Source organism: Cyprinodon variegatus, unplaced genomic scaffold (genome assembly GCF_000732505.1).
Source record: "Cyprinodon variegatus isolate N-32 unplaced genomic scaffold, C_variegatus-1.0 Scaffold1117, whole genome shotgun sequence".
NCBI lineage: Eukaryota > Metazoa > Chordata > Actinopteri > Cyprinodontiformes > Cyprinodontidae > Cyprinodon > Cyprinodon variegatus.
The window spans coordinates 119463-131643 of NW_015151570.1; positions in this window are offsets into that span (position 1 = coordinate 119463).

Here is a 12181-nt window from a genome sequence, read left to right on the forward strand (position 1 = left end):
TTTTTTTTTTCAAATATTATTTGCAAAAAAGCTTTTGTTAATGTCTGTTGTTTTTGGAGCATTGCCTTGTTGAAGACCCAAGCTTCAGAATGATGCAATTACATTTGACTCTACATTAGTTTTGAATAAAGAGGGGGCATTTTCAACTCAATTCTAAGCCTTCAACTTGTTTATTAGATCCCGTTCCATCCAGTGGCTCAGACTATCCAGAGCTAGCTCTATACTGTAGTTATGCTACTATAGGGTTAGACTGCTGGAGGAAATAGGGACAACCTTTCCTCACTCTGCTTCATTCTGTTTCTATTCTCCCATTCTGCAGTACTTCTGAGTTCAACCCCTAACTCTACAGAGGCAGAAACTGGTATTTTACCACGTCACTTTTTGCACTGACAACTTTCCTCCTCTGTGTGCCAGCCATGCCCCAGAGCCCATGCTTGAATATGGATACCCAGCTCACTTAAACAGACTGGCATACCTCTCACTTTCCAACTTCCATTTCTGACTTCTCCTCAGACTTCACTTTTTTTCACCTTCTACATCACCTTCAATCTCGTTTTCTTGCATGGTGAGAAACTTTCCTCGTCAGTGTTGCTGAAGTGCAGCTGGAGAGTGGTGAAAACTTTTCGCTGTTTCTTTTTTCCTTTTAATTGAGTGGCACCTGTACATATCTACATGGCAGGTGTTAGTTTTCACACAAACTCAGTCTTTTTTCAGCCTTTCTTACAGTCTGCATTATCTAAAGTCTGTTGTTGGTTATTTAGTGCTTGCTAGTCTTTCTTTTGTATTAAATAACTTTAAAAAGTAAACTTCTTCAGTAATAAATGTCTTGGTTCTACTGACCCCACTAATGCCGCCAGCTCTTTTTGGTATTCTGTCAGAGCGGCTGCACGCCCACCGCTATAACTAGCTCAGGGAAACGGTGAGCGTGAGTGATCTGACCTGAAGTTGATTCTCTGCCAATGCAGGTTTCTGATGCCTCGCTGGAGATGGCAGCATGGCATTAGCTGAGCTCAGCACACACATATCTTTGTCACTGGCATCTTTAACGCAAGCACACATTAACACACCCACACATGCACTCAACTTACTGTCACTGGTGAGCACTGAAGAAGTCACACCTCTCTTTCTTTTACCAGCAAGTTAGCTGAAGATTCTTTCAGCATTCCCTATCACCTCTCCTTTTTTTTCCCTCTTGGTTTTCATCCCCCACATCTGTCTCTCCTGCCAACATCACTCCTCACTCCCCAGTTTAGCTTTCAATAGTGCCACTGGGGAAGTCCTCACTTATAGCTGGTAGTCTTGTTTCATACCTAAATAGCACAAACTTAACAAGTAGCTTTTGGTGCCTCAGGGCTTCATCACAGCCTCCCATGCCTGTTCTTTCAAACATTATGAAAGGACATGAAGGAAAGGATGAAAGTAAGTAAAGACAGATGAGATCCTGTAGATGCCTACGATGGTTCTGATGTTAATGCTCCACGTATACAACAAAGTTCACCAAGGTTGAATAAATCTACTAAATCTAATCTAGTAATTGTAGTTTTGACTTACTGACAGAACAGTAACTAAACCAGCTTTTTAAAATGCTGAATGATTTCGACATTTTCTGAATTGGCTGACATTCATGTTTATGTCTGGGTGTCTTTGCATAGAGATTTTGTTGTCAGCTTATTTTGCATACACTGTTTCGAGAGTCAGGGGATTACAGTGAATAGCTCCCTGCATGAGCAGCTGTGGGAGTAACTGGATATGCACTGTACTCCTCTACCAATCCCTACTTTAGCCACCAGTTCTCTAAAATCCAAACAAGGGATTTGACATTGGATTTTAGAGTAGCATTGACACTTCATCTTAGTGCTTCCCACTGTGATCTGTCAGCAGAACGCTTGTTGAGAACCACACAAGAGCAGCCAGAGCAAAACTGTGTTTAAAGGGCGAAGACAAAAAACGTACGCAAGCATAAGTAAGGTTTGAAGAGCAGAGCACTATGCATGTGTTTTTTGTTTATCTCTGGACTATTAATTGCTGTTTGCTATTTCTTTAAACCAGCTGTCTAACATTAAGATGGCTCCTTAATCTTAAAATATCAGAAATTGTGTGGCCTCATAGGGAATGGTGTTGACACCATTCACCATCTAAACTGTAGACACTTCCTAAACTACCCATTGGCCTCAACACAGCTGAGATTAAGACCCTGTCCAGATTAAGCTGTATTTGAGTATATATTCTTATCATATACACTCACCGGCCACTTTATTAGGTACACCTGTCCAACTGCTCGTTAACTCTTAATTTCTAAGCAGCCAATCACCGGGCGGCAACTCAGTGCATTTAGGCATGTAGACATGGTCAAGACAATCTCCTGCAGTTCAAACCGAGCATCAGTATGGGGAAGAAAGGTGATTTGAGTGACTTTGAACGTGGCATGATTGTTGGTGCCAGAAGGGCTGGTCTGAGTATTTCAGAAACTGCTGATCTACTGGGATTTTCACGCACAACCATCTCTAGGGTTTACAGAGAATGGTCCGAAAAAGAAAAAACATCCAGTGAGCGGCAGTTCTGTGGGCGGAAATGCCTTGTTGATGCCAGAGGTCAGAGGAGAATGGCCAGACTGGTTCGAGCTGATAGAAGGGCAACAGTGACTCAAATAACCACCCGTTACAAGCAAGGTGGGCAGAAGAGCATCTCTGAACGCACAGTACGTCGAACTTTGAGGCAGATGGGCTACAGCAGCAGAAGACCACACCGGGTGCCACTCCTTTCAGCTAAGAACAGGAAACTGAGGCTACAATTTGCACAAGCTCATCGAAATTGGACAATAGAAGATTGGAAAAACGTTGCCTGGTCTGATGAGTCTCGATTTCTGCTGCCACATTCGGATGGTAGGGTCAGAATTTGGCGTCTACAACATGAAAGCATGGATCCATCCTGCCTTGTATCAACGGTTTAGGCTGGTGGTGGTGGTGTCATGGTGTGGGGAATATTTTCTTGGCACTCTTTGGGCCCCTTGGTACCAATTGAATTGAGCATCGTTGCAACGCCACAGCCTACCTGAGTATTGTTGCTGACCATGTCCATCCCTTTATGACCACAATGTACCCAACTTCTGATGGCTACTTTCAGCAGGATAATGCGCCATGTCATAAAGCTGGAATCATCTCAGACTGGTTTCTTGAACGTGACAATGAGTTCACTGTACTCAAATGGCCTCCACAGTCACCAGATCTCAATCCAATAGAGCATCTTTGGGATGTGGTGGAACAGGAGATTCGCATCATGGATGTGCAGCCGACAAATCTGCGGCAACTGTGTGATGCCATCATGTCAATATGGACCAAACTCCCTGAGGAATGCTTCCAGCACCTTGTTGAATCTATGCCACGAAGAATTGAGGCAGTTCTGAAGGCAAAAGGGGGTCCAACCCGTTACTAGCATGGGGTACCTAATAAAGTGGCCGGTGAGTGTATATTATTTGAGTGAACAGAAGAAACTTAAGGTCAAGATAAGAGAGGAGGAGGGATTCAGGAAAAGGCTGTGAAAAAAGCTCCAGCAGAATAGTATCAGAGATGTTTGGTCAGAGATGAAGAAGATCACAAGCTTCAAGCAAAAGGCTTATCAGACAGATAGAAATCTGTACAGAGCCGATTAACTTAATACATTCTTCAGTAGATTCAGGTCAGAAACAAGCTAAGCATCTTTCTCTCCTGCCCACAGTCAAATGGACATCCTGCCCTCCTCTGCCTTGACTCTCATGCTTCTTTTAGTTTGCTTTTGAAGGTTCTCAGTCATCCAGTTTATAGTCATTCTGAAAAAATTAAAAACTGGAAAATCCACTGGACTTGGTTTCCAAGTTTGATGATGTTTTGCTTCCCATCCAGGAAGGTTTTTCAATTCAAAATGTCAGGAATAGCGTTGAGTTCAGGTTTTATACAGTAGCCCAACAGAGGCTTGTGTTTGTTTTGAAAACATGCAAATTGGAACAGACTTCCACCCATTTGGAAGTCGTTTGGCTTCTTTTGTTAGACTGCAATACGCCATACCCATCTAAGTGTCTGAAAGGTCCGTCGTTAAAGGGGATCGTTGGACTTGCTGAATAGACAAGGTCCTCCACTCTCCTGTACAGGGGGTGGGGATGCGATGATAACTGGAAGGGATTAACTAATTCTTTTAGTTTGTTGTCAGGCAGATCAGAAGATGGTGCTGCTCCCCCCAACCTTCCACCTGTTTATCTCAAGAAGTCAAGTGAAGAGGCAACCAGAGAGACTGAATTATAATAAGTCACCAGGTCCTGATGGTGTCACCCCCAGAGTCCTGAGGGCCTGTGCAGAGCAGATGGGTGGAATTCTACAGCCCCTCTTTACCTTTAGTCTGACCCTGGAGATGGTTCCAGTGATATGGAATACCCCCTGCCTTGTTCCAGTGCCAAAGAAGACTCAGCCTACAGTCCCCATTGACTTTAGACCTGTTGCTCTGACATCCCAAATCATGAAGGTCCTAGAGAGGAACCTAGAGACTTATGTTGGTTCACCTCAGTAAGCAAACAAGCAGCTATCAGAACCCCCTGTAGTTTGCTTATCGCCATGTAGTTGGAGTTGATGATGCCATCACACACCTGCTTCAACAAATCCACTGCCATTTAGACAAGGAAGGTGGCACTCTGAGGATCATGCACTTTGATTTCTCCAGTGCATTTTATACAATTCAGCCTGATTTACTTTGTGAGAAACTTCCGCAGACTCAGGTGGAGGCATCAACAATTGCCTGGATCAAAGAATACCTGACAAACAGACCACAGTTTGTTAGACTGAAGGATCAACTGTATGATCAAGTAGTCAGTAGTACTGGAGTACCACAGGGGGTGGTACGCTCTCCATTCTGACGCGTTTACAACAAATAACTAGTAATAAATGAAAAATGTTTACCAATATAGACATGTGATACATTATTGAAAAGCTTAGATTCTCCACAATTCAACCACCAAGTTAATTAACAAGCACCAAAGCACAATTAACACAGATATAGCAGATTTTTATGTTATTATAGGTGTAAAAATATTATATTTTGTTATATACACTGACTCTGAAAAAAGTGGAAAATACTTGCTTCATAAATGTTTTGTAGCCATCAAAATGCTTTAGTGTTATTCCATGGGTAAAACAGTGAAGCAAAGCATAGTAAAAGCATTTGGCACAATTTGGCACATCTCACAGAATTTTCATTTATATATTCAGAAACTAGAGGCTGTTAGCTTTCAAATAATGTATTGCACATGTAATTTGGGATTACAGTTCCTAAGTTATTTGCTTTTCCATTTGGGTATGCAAAACAGGCGAGAATTTCCCAAAATGAGGTGGCTATTAAGAGGATTTATACATATTTAACATTTTTTCCTGAAAGTGTATTTATTGTTCAGTTTGTTATCAAATATATTTCAATAGAAATAGGTATTTTACTGCAAACCCAAACTTTCTAAAATCAAGGCCAATATGACCTCCAATGAAACATTGCTGCTTGTCGAACAGCCAGTTGTCGGAATAAAGATTTCAGTTTTGGGGCTGTTGAAGAAGATAAAGATTAGATTTATTTTACATATTATGTAAAAGCAGCAGGAAAATGAGTTGTAAAGAGTTTTATCATGGCAAGTAGTGAAAACAAAGACAAAACTCAAGATTCAAGCTTGAAAGATGTTCAAAAAAACGTGAAAAAAAGTAATACAAATGTCTGGAAGCAAAAATCCAAAAACATAAATCCACAATAATCCAAAAATACTGGACACCAGGAATACTCACAACACGGGGGCAAAGAAATGACAACAAACCAGCAAAGAATGACTGAACAGGAGGAAAATAAATAGGAGAGAGACATAAAGACCAGGCTAATTAGCAGATTGGGAGCAGGTGTGAACAGAGGAAAGAAGGGAGCTGGGGAAAAGGAGACTGACACAAGAAGGCAAACAAGAAATATCTAAGAACTCAAATACAATCAAAAATAACTAGAACATAAGAAAGAAAATAAGACCAATGAAAACTCAGAGATAAAACTTGAACAGAACCAAAACCATGACAAACTCTCTGATGTGATTTACCTGCTCACACTGTATGTCATAAAACCACATGTCGGACAAAGCACTGAGAGATGCCGCTGGTTGGACTCATCAACATCCAGATGCAGGACATCGAAACTGTGGAAAGTTTTAAATACCTGAGTGTTTATGTCAATAACCAAATGGACTGGACTCATAACACTGATGCCCTGTATAAGAAGGGCCAGAACCACCTCTAGGAGGCTCCTTTTGAGTGAGCAGGCCCCTGCTTAAAACCTATGACTCTGTGGTAGTATCAGCCCTCCTCTACGCCTTTGTCTGCTGGGCCCCTGGCAACACAAAGCGGGACAGGAAGTGACTGAACAAACTAGTGAGAAAGGCCGCTTCTGTCCTAGGTTGCGCTCTGGACTCAGTGGAGGTAGTGGCAGAGAGGAGGTTGCTCTAAGCTCCCTTCCATCATGGACAACACCTTCCACCCTCTGCACCAGACTGTAGAAGAGCTGAACAGCTCTTTTAGTGAAAGACTTTTACACCCTGTTTGTAAAAAGGAGCGCTACCGCAGGTCATTTATCCCTGCTGCCACCACTCTACAATGCGACACTACAACTGGCCGCTCACACTGAGCCTGGTTCTGCTGGAGGTTTATTTGTGTTAAAAGGGAGTTTTTGCTCTCCACTGTCACTACAAGCATACTTACTGTGAGGGATTGCATTCGAGTCAATGAGTCGATGCAATCAACTGGTTTTCCTTAGGTACTGTAGAAAACTTTGAATCAATTTGGCTGTATGATCTGGTGAACTGTAAAGTGCCTTAAGATAAAGTGTTGTGAATGGGAGCTATATAAAGAATGGAGAATTGTTTCTTGTATTGTGTATTTCCTTTCTGTAAAATTTTAATACAAAATTCAAAGATTCAAAGTACTTGACTGATTACATTTTGATGGTGTCTTGTGTAAAGGACAGTCTTGTAAGCCTTGCCACAATAAAAAAAAAAATGTCCAGAACTTTATTTTTTTGAAATTAGATTTTTTTTTTTAAACGTGTTGGTGTAACCCTTTAGAAAACCATGCACATGAAAACAGACATATGCCTGAAGTTAAATTCCTCATCCTATCTTATGGTTATGACTGCTCTGATAGGGATGGAAAGTGTTGTCTCGTACAGGAATAACATCTGAGGCTAAGCTTGTCTGATTCAGAAACCTGAAGCAGTGTGCCAGGAAGCATCACATCCTCATTTACAAAATGGTGAATGATGTAACGTCTTCAGAAATCGTGTCATATCCCTTCAGTTTCCTCAGAATCCTCTTGTCTCTTCCTAATATATCTGTTTACGGATGACTTCCTTTATATATGCAATTATTTTTAATTTGCCACCATGTTTTGACCTTGTTCATTATTGTTTGGGAGTCTTGGGTGAATGCAGCCTGGTGTGAGTGCTGTATGCACCACAACTACCTTATCTGTGTCTTTGTGCTGTAACCGGGTGTAACAGAATCTGTCCTGCAACTGCCAGAGATAATTGGCACTCCATAAACACATGATAATTGGACCACTTTGATCCCTGCAATTTTGCTCTTCTTGGCCGAAAAGGCACAGCATTTCTGTCTCATGTTTTCCGCTGGTCTTTATGCAATAGTTAGAAGATAGAGAGGGAGAGAGATTTGGCTTTCTTCTGAAGTGTTAAAAGCTCCCTGCAGGCTTTACTTCCTGCACCCAGCACCAGCATTTTTTGCCATTGTTCCTCCGCTTCTTATGGCCATCAGTCATAACAAACTTTTTCCTTTTCCCACATTCAGAAATGCATGGCCTGATCAGTTTTTGCATCTCCTAAAAAAAACAACAACACATCTTTTGCTGTTTGTATGCTTTTCCCAAAGTTGTACCACTTTGTCAATGGGGTGGACTGGTGTCTCTGAACATTTTTACACAGGGAGAATATTTCAGATAAGGCCAAGAATCTGTTTCCTGGTGACAAACTAATAATGTGCTGTAAGGTAAGGGCTTATTAGGCAAGTTATTTGTCTGTCTGGTTCACTGTGTCCTCATTTGTATGCTCAAAATCCTTTTGGGGAATAATCACAGTACAGGTCGCACTTTCATGGAGGAGGATCTGGATTTTATTGTGACATCACAATTGTCTTAGATATTTGAACAGAACTTGATGTTGAGCTTTCTGTACACAATTGGGACTATTTTGATTATCTCTTAAAATGAGATTTTAATGAAACTTGAAACATAAGTATTATTTCGACCTTTATGTAAAAATAGTACAACCTTAATTTCCTTTCTGCATGTATTTTTTCATTTCTGTTTGTAGTTCTCTGCATGTGTTGGTGAATTATGTCTTTTATTGCTACTACATAGCCTCTGGGTTTAGAGCTTCCTTTCATCACCATGCAGGCTGATTGTCATTCAGCCTGCATGGTGGCTCTGCTTTGACTCCTCTGATCCAGAAGCAGGTTGCTGCTCCTCCTCATTCAAAATGTGCTTGTTGTTTTCCAGCTGCAACACAGGGGGCAGCAGAGGTCAACTGTACTCTACCTGATTTTTCCCCCTGGTCTTCGCCTGCTTCTCATAATTGAGTCATGCAGGGAAGAGGTTAAACTTTTGAGATATGGTAATGGCTGTGTTGTAATGCACACATCCATAAATATTTAAAAAGCATTGAAGTAGTGGTTTAAACAATTCTAATTAACCCTGTGGGTGAAAGGGAGATTATGTTTGAAAGTTTTCCCTCTTTGTAGCGATGCTGTATGCAAGTATGTTTAAAGTGTTTCCAAACTAAGCAGATTGACGGAGCACGGGGAGGAGCAGTGCTGAGGCTGATTGCAGGACTCTTTCACACGTACCCATTATTTTGTGTGTTTTGTTGCAGGCGAGTCTCATTGGGACATCATTTGAGGATGAGGCTGTCTCTGTAGAGGATGAGCGGATGGAGATAGGGAGTCTTGTTGCAGGAAATTTATCCAGTCTCCTCACAGGAAGGAGGTGGAGTTATTGCTTAAGGAAGAAGAAATCATACTTGAATTCTTCCACAATTTGTCTTATCAAAACTAGAAACTCCAGTGTAGTTTATTGGGATTTCATTTCACCATAAAGTAATGCATTGAGAAAAGGGATAGATTTTACATGTAAAAATCTGAAACCTCCTTAAATGTGATGTCTCTAATGAAAATGCTTTTATCAGTGTCATGTTCGGATTAAGGTGTCTAACCCACATGCAGAACACTCGGAGGCAGAAGAAAAGTTCAAAGATTTATTTACAATAAATGTACACAGTTTGATCAGATCCAAGAGGGGGCTTGACTGGTCACGAGTGGGTTCACTGCTGAGGAGGACGGAGAGATTAGTGGAGGTCTGGGTGTTTTGCAGGTTGAGAGTGTTCAGGTCAGTACCTGTTCAGGAGTGGAGCAGAGCTGCAGAGGGGGGGAACCTTGAGGGTCCAGAGGTTGTCTGCAGGCTGAGGGCAGAGGCGGAGGCAGAGCTTGCATAGTGCAGGCAGATCACAGATTGAGTTTCCTTCCAGTAATCTTCTGAGAGCGGGCAGGCAGATACTTGACAGAGACAGCTCTCCAGAGTTCTACTGAGAACGAGCAGACAGATCACCGGCAAAGAAACTCTCCAGAGTTTCAGGTATTCAGGCAGGATCAACCTGGGAAGCAGAGAGGAGAAAACGGGATCAGGTTTGGTTCACAAAAGTCAGAGATCACAGACAGGCAGGTTGGCTCAGGCTTGCTAACCATTACTGGCAAACACTCTGGCACTGGAGTGAAGCCCTCCGCCTCCTTAAGTACAGATCTCCTGATGAGCAGATGAGAGACAGGTGGTGTGGCCGGCTCAGGCTCCAGGAGATCTCGTACGCCCTCTGGTGGAGAAAGTGGACAAAACTCCAGATCCCAACAATCAGTCCACACATTTATAGTTTAAACTTGCTGTAAATGTAGCTGGAGAAATGGAGAACTTTACTGAAAATCGAGATAATTGAAGAAAAGGGTTGGGGGAAACAGGGAGAAATTTTATATTAGCGTTGGGATATTCACCTTTATCCCAAGTTATGAACATCACATGAAGAAACTGTGCTCAATCTACCATCTGAAAATGGAAACAGTTTGACAGAGCTAAAAATGTACCCATGCCTGAAAATCCAACAAAATGGAAACATTTGCAAGAAGAGGATTAATCAATTAGTAAGCACAAGTATTCTTACTATACACTACTCTGGCCTTAATGAAGGAGTTGTGACAATTAAAGCATCTAAATTCCTATTTGCAGTTTGCCACATGCCAAGTAGGGTCAAAAGCAATGCAAGATGAATCAGTTTTTCTGGTTTTAAGTGCTTTAGCCTACAAGCAGTTGCTGTTTCCAAAGTAAAGCTAACACAGTTCATTACCCTGAAAGCAATATCCCCAGAGTCAAGTGGTCCTGGTGGAAGAATCATGCAGTGGGGATTCGTGATATAAATTGGTAGAGATACATTGGTGGATTACAGCCTTTAAAAATAAACCAAACAATGGATTAGGTCAAAGAAACTTCCAGTCTAAATCCAGTCAGACATTTATGGCAGGACTTAAAAATATTTTAATTTAATCCTACTGGCATCAGTTTGTTATATAAAAAAAAGTCAATCAGGCTGTGGGGAGGTGATGAACTGCAACCGCGGTGACAAATTTTGAAAAGGATCCTCGATGCAGATGCATGATGCACCTTATAGGTATTTCACAAACAAAAATGACAATTACTTGTTTTTCTTTTTACTACATATTTATTTTTAATTGTTTTGTCTATCAGAAACAACCAAATAAATTAAAGAACGAAATATGTTTTTGACATGAAAAAATGTGACCAAAGTTGGCACGTTACATATATGTTTTGTTATTTTAATATTGAGTTACCATTGCAGGTAATTTCCAATTGTGGATACAGTCAGAATATCCTAAGAACAATGGAGTCAGATGATCTGACAGGAGTGCATGCTGATACTGAGAGGCAGCAATGTTTTAAAATTGGAACAAGCATGGGCTGGAAGGCAGTTTGATAAATAAAAAGGGCAATCTGGGAGTGGGATGCGGCGTTCCACAGCCATGTAACTGCCAATATTGAGGTCTGGTCCTGTTTTCACACCAACACATGGGCAGGATGCTTGGCAGATTTAATTTCTGGGTGGGCTGTGGCAAGTGGCTGGTGTTAGGAAAGTGTGGAGCGGGTGTTTGAATCTCCATTCCTGGTCTGTCTCCATTAGAAAGTGATGCCCAGTGTTTACTGTCAGAGACCTGGCTCTGCTTTCGTCCAGATGGTCCCATCCCGCATCTGAGAGAGCCTTGTCACCCCAGAGCCCAGATCTCCCTCTCTTTTTCTTCTCTTATCCCATCCTCTTTTTCCACGCCATCTTATCTCTCATTCATCCGCTCTCTTTCTCCTCTTTTTAGTTTTCCTTTCATGTCTTGCTGTGTCCCACTTTGAACATCATTTCCATCAGTTTCTTACTTTTCCCCCTACCATCACCCACATGTCCCTTGTCTTTTCCTCTGCTCTGCTTCTCTACTTTCCTCCCCTCCCACTTTGGCATCTGTCATTATTTCTTCCTCTTTTAGGTTGTATGGTAGAATGTCAGAGAGGCAAAGCCAAATCAACCTCTGCTCATGACCTCTGGCTCCAGTGACCAGTTCAGTTGCCTCTGGAGACATTAGTATTCAAATTCAGCTCAGGGAATCAGCTGTGTGTCATGTAGAGTAGGGCCCAAACAACACAAGTGCTTCATTCTGTCTACCTTTTGTCTCTCTCCTCCTCCACTGCTGCTAAAAAGTCTTGAACACTCAAAGGTATTTAATGACTACTATTTAATGGTTGTCATTAAAGGTGCCACATTAGCTGTCAAAAATGAGATATAAGAACAGAGAGTAAAGAGACTCAGAGTGAAGTGATTGGTCAACTCAGGAAAAGTGGGTACTTGGAGGGAGAGAAAATATGAAGGATGCAAGATTAATACATGAGGCCAAAACTGGATTCTTAAAAGCATACAGTGAAGTTGAGTGAACAAATGTCAGAAAACTTAGTTTTCATTATTTACCCACAGGTGGAGGCTGGCAGTGTTAGACTTACCAACCTAGAAGGCTGTTTTGAGTGACTAAAATGAAGGA